The sequence below is a fragment of the Gossypium hirsutum genome, chromosome D11 (genome assembly GCF_007990345.1).
Source record: "Gossypium hirsutum isolate 1008001.06 chromosome D11, Gossypium_hirsutum_v2.1, whole genome shotgun sequence".
Taxonomy (NCBI): domain Eukaryota; kingdom Viridiplantae; phylum Streptophyta; class Magnoliopsida; order Malvales; family Malvaceae; genus Gossypium; species Gossypium hirsutum.
Window position 1 is genome coordinate 30,236,208 of NC_053447.1, and position 5,575 is coordinate 30,241,782.

Sequence of the window (5,575 nt, forward strand, 5' to 3'; positions counted from 1 at the left end):
TGTCTATTTGCCTCTGCCATTCTATGAGTCTCTTCCTTTTTGCTTATGGCATTACCCCTCCCTTTGGCAGCATCCACTAATTCGGAACTTAATTTGAAATCCATATTTCGACGCAGACGTTCTTGGGATGCCCCTAATAACCAACGAATGGCAAGTGCTTTTCCTTGTGTGGATCCTATTTCAATGGGAACTTGATGAGTCGATCCGCCTACACGTCTTGCTTTTACTGCTATATCGGGAGTTATTTCTGGGTCCAATGGAATTTATAGGTATAGGAAGAAGCCCTATCAAATAGAGATTTTTTCTTTCAACCATATTTCGATTGTTAATATGATATATAAGGACCGCTACTACAAATAGTACTACACCCTTGATCGTGAAATATCGATTGCTTGTTGAACCCTGTGAATTGTGTGAAAGTAGGATACTCCAAATTCGGGGGTCCAAGAGTTTTATAAAACGTTCTTGGTGGAAAAAAATGTGAATGAAAGATCCCTCTGAATTGAATTGGGTCCATGAATCTAAGAAATAGTGAGAATTCTTGATCTCTCTCAATATCTCTCTCAATTCGAAAATACAGGATTTGAATTGATGTCATTTCATTGATTCCTCCTAAATTGCATTGATTTATCCTAAAAATTTCATTTCAATTGGAATTTGGTTATTCACCATGTACGAGGATCCCTGCTAAGCATCCATGGCTGAATGGTTAAAGCACCCAACTCATAATTGGCGAATTAGTAGGTTCAATTCCTACTGGGTGCACGCCAATGGGACCCTCCAATAAGTCTATTGGAATTGGCTCTATATCAATGGAATTTCATCATCTATACATAACGAATTGGTGTGGTATATTCATATCATAACATATGAACAGTAAAAACTAGCATTCTTATTGAAACTCGAACTCATAGGGAAGAAAATAAATTTATGGATGGAATCAAATATGTAGTAGTTACAGACAAAAGTATTCGATTATTGGTGAAAACTCAATATACTTCTAATGTCGAATCAGGATCAACTAGGATAGAAATAAAGCATTGGGTCAAACTCTTCTTTGGTGTCAGGGTAATAGCTATGAATAGTCATCGACTCCCCAGAAAGGGTAGAAGAATGAGACCTATTATGGGACATACAATGCATTACATGCGTATGATCATTACACTTCAACCGGGTTATTCTATTCCACCTCTTAGAACGAAAAGAACATAAACGAAAATACTTAATAGCATGGCGATACATTTATACAAAACTTCTACCCCAGGCACACGCAATAGAGCCGTAGACAATCAAGTGAAATCCAATCTACGAAATAATTTGATCTATGGACAGCATCGTTGTGGTAAAGGTCGTAATGCCAGAGGAATCATTACCGCAAGGCATAGAGGGGGAGGTCATAAGCATTTGTACCGTAAAATTAATTTTCGACGAAATGAAAAAGACATATATGGTAGAATCGTAACATAGAATACGACCCTAATCAAAATGCATGGTGAGAAGAGATATATTTTACATCCCAGAGGGGCTATAATTGGAGATACCATTGTTTCTGGTACAAAAGTTCCTATAAAAATGGGAAATGCCCTACCTTTGAGTGCGGTTTGAACTATTGATTTACGTAATTGGAAGGAACCAATTAGGTTTACGATGAAACCTAAAAATTGATCACTGATCCAATTTGAGTACCTCTACAAGATAGACCTCAATAGAAAACTGAAGAGTAACGGCAGCAAGTGACTGAGTTTAGTAGTTCCTCATATAAAATTATTGACTCTAAAGATATAGTAATATGGAGAAGACAAAATTGTTTCAAGCACCGACAGAACTAGAAGCGGCCCTTGTTTCAAAGAGAGGAGGACGGGTTATTCACATTTCATTTGATGGTCAGAGGCAAATTGAAAGCTCAACAACAGTCGGACATGTGGGGAATGTTGGGATGAACGAGAAAAGTTTGGGTAGAGCCGGATCTAAATGTTGGCTAGGTAAGCGTCAAGTAGTAAGAGGAGTAGTTATGAACCCTGTAGACCATCACCATAGGGGTGGTGAAGGGAGGGCTCCAATTGGTAGAAAAAAACCCGCAACCCATTGGGGTTGTCCTGCACTTGGAAGAAGAAGTAGAAATAGGAATAAATATAGTGATAATTTGATTCTTCGTCGACGGAGTAAATAGGAGAGATTATTTCTTTCTTCCTCTTTACAAAAACAAAAAAATATACTTTTAAAGTAAAAAAAAATGGCGCGTTCACTAAAAAAAATCCTTTTGTACCAACAACTAATTCAGACGATTATGAGCTATGAAAAGGTGAATTAATAGACTTAAATGCTAAATATACCATGCATATTGATAGTGGACAATTATGGACATGTTTTGTTAATTTTAAATTAAAGTCATAAAGGTAAAAAAATAATTTGATAAGTAAAATAATAAATAAACAAAAGCCATATTCTTCAATTTTTTTTCAAGCCAAAACCAAGACATGAAAAACCTCATTGTTGAGTTTAAAGGTTTGACCAAACTTCAACTTGTGCATGTAAGCCCATTTGAATTTCCTTTCTCGTAATTTTTATGTTTTTGAGATCATTGCAGCTTAATTTAGTTAACCCGTACATCCATTTTCACAACTGTTGAAAATTTATAAAGTTTCCATTGATGAATTTAATATTCTTTTGAAGTTTTATGATAGATTGTTAAGCTTGGTTGTTAAATGGACATATTTTGTTAAGTAATTTTGATGATTTAAAGGTTTAGGGACTTATTTATGAAAATGGAAAATTTTAAGGAAAATATTGTAAATTATTGATAAATATGGGCTGTTATAAGATTTGGGTAAAAATTGGCTAGCATGATTTATGGTTAACAATGGTGGAATTGCAAGTTTTAGGTTTAGGGACTAAATTGCATAAAAGGTAAAATTTGACGAAAATTTTGTAAATTTTCATTATGAAAGGTTATATGTTAAATTATTTATTTTAAATTCTGGAACCGGATTAATTGAATAAAAATATTTATCTAGGTCAAGAAACGACTCAAACGGACACTAATCGCGGGAAAACTAAAATAGCGGATTAGTCGTTGGATCACGTTAGGGCATCGTTTTGGTACAAGTAAGTTCGTATAGAGATTAAATTTTTCATTTGATGTTTTGGATTATTTACTATGTATAATTATGTGAATTATAATCTTGATTTGATAATTGATATTATGGATATTATTGGAAGGTTAGTTGACTTAAAGTTGTAATTTATAAATATGAAATTCATGATGGTATACAGAAATATTATAATGCGATTGAAATAAAGGATTTGAGATGTAAAAGTCCCATTTGAACCTTGTTAATACTTAGGATACGAATGACATTTCATTAGGATTATACGATTTCGAGTGCCAGTCTTGAATGTCTTACCGATGGCTGAGGTCCTGCATTTGTTGTAGATACTCCACAGCTCATGTGAGCAGCATCATGTAGCTAACATTCTGACCCACAACTCATGTGAGCAAGCCCATTTTGCAGCTCGTGTGAGCACTAATGATATATGTATGGGTGATGGATTATGGATAAACTTAAATGTTTATCATGTATATGCCATGAGTTACTTGGGATTTATATGTAATGATATATTTACTAACCTTATGAGGTGATGTGTATAAGAAAGGAAGTTTGGCATATGACATGATGATAGTAGGTTTGGTTGTTTAATTTAATATGTTTGGTAAGTTTAATTTTCGCTTATACAAATGTACTAAGCATTAAATGCTTACGTAATTGTATCCTCTGTTTTTGTAGATTTTCAGAAAGCTCAGCCGTCTGGAATCTCGTCGGAGTATCGTCACACTATATATTTGACATTTTGGTATTTGTGGTTGTTTTGGTTAATGCTTATAAATGGCATGTAATAACATTGAAAGGTTATTCAAGTGAAATTGCTTATCTTGAGTTATGTCAAGCTTGTTGTGATTAATAAGGAAAATGTTGGCATGATTAATAGTTGCAAATATGGGTAAATGAACTCTCACGCATACTCCATAGATTCTAGATAGTATATGGTATGATGGCATGTTTTGGAATGGTTATTTTGGCATGGTTGGCATAGGGTTAACCTAGATTTTGTGCTTGAGATGTGGCAATATAGCTTTGTGTTGATTGAAGTTGTTTTGGGTGTAAATGAGGTGCCTTTGAATGGCATATTGGTTAGATGAAATAAGTTGTTTGAATTGGTATGTTTAGATGTGTTTGAATAATGTTTAGGTCTATTGAATGTATGCACAAATGGAGTGGATGATTGGGTATGTTTGTCTTGAAATGGCTTGTTTTTAGGGTCAAATTATGGAGCACACGACATGGGACACAGGCTGTCACTTATTATTTTGTATAAATTTCACACAACCTAAGACATGACCATGTGTATCAAGTCAGAGAGTTACATAGTCTGACACACGGCTTGCAACACGACCATTTGACCTAACTTAGGGAGTTACACGGTTTAAGACACAGGCTGGGACACGACTGTGTGTCCCTTTGTTCAATTGTTACACGGTTTAGGCTATGTCACACGGCCGTGTGACCCCTGTTTTCATAAATTTCAACTTTTTCACAAACTTTCTAATTTGTTTCGATTTAGTCCCAGATTGATCCTGAACTATTTTTAGGGCCTCAAATGCCCGATTTAAGGCCCAAATGTATACATGTTTGCTAGGTTTGTAATGAATTATAAGTAATTATGTTATGAAGTTAGTTGTTCAGATTTGCACAGTAATGCTCTATAACCCTAATTCAACGACTGAGATGGGTGAGGGGTGTTATACCGTAAATATTTAAGAAAAATACTTATAAACTCGATTTATAGAAATGAGGTCCCGATACCTCATTTTCTAAAACTGCTTGACTTTTGGAACCAACCACTTATACTTTACAATTTGCTAGCAAACTTTAACCAAATCAAAATTCATTATACTTATATTTGACCCCACATAAATAAAATAAAAAAATTTTGGACTCAATAGTCAAATTTGTGGTTCCAAAACCATTGTTTTCGACACCACTAAAAACGGGTTGTTACAACTCTCCCCCTTTAGAAAATTTCATTCTCGAAATTTCTCACTTTCTCACAAACTCTTCAATTGTCCAAATCAAATCTGTCTCCGCTAACCTATTCTCATTCCATTCTGACCAGTATAACGGGGTTCTACATTTCTATCCGTGGAAAGCTTCAAACGATATCATTTAATACTGAACTAATAGTTGTTATTAAAAACGAATTCAGCCAACAATAAAACATTTCCCAATTAAATTTGAGCTTGATGACCTAACACCGTATTATATCTTCTAGAATCTAAATTTCTCATTCTGACTATCCCTAAGTTTATGCCATGACTTCGTGAAATTTATTCTGGAATCTAGAGATAAACTTAGTGTAACAGCCTGTTTTTAGTAAAATTAGAATAGTGGTTTTGGGACAACGAATCTGAAAAATAAATTATTTTTTTTATTATTTTAATGTTTATGGGATGTTAGTAAGGTCGTATTAAAATTTCGTTAAGAAATTTTGATGTTTGCATGATTAATTAAGTAAAAAG

At 34.2% G+C, this 5,575-nt stretch overlaps 1 pseudogene; it reads left to right on the forward strand.

Moving 5' to 3' along the window:
- The first annotated feature begins 1,230 nt into the window (after positions 1 to 1,230).
- Positions 1,231 to 2,234, forward strand: LOC121223068 (50S ribosomal protein L2, chloroplastic-like; annotated as a pseudogene).
- Positions 2,235 to 5,575: the final 3,341 nt, after the last annotated feature.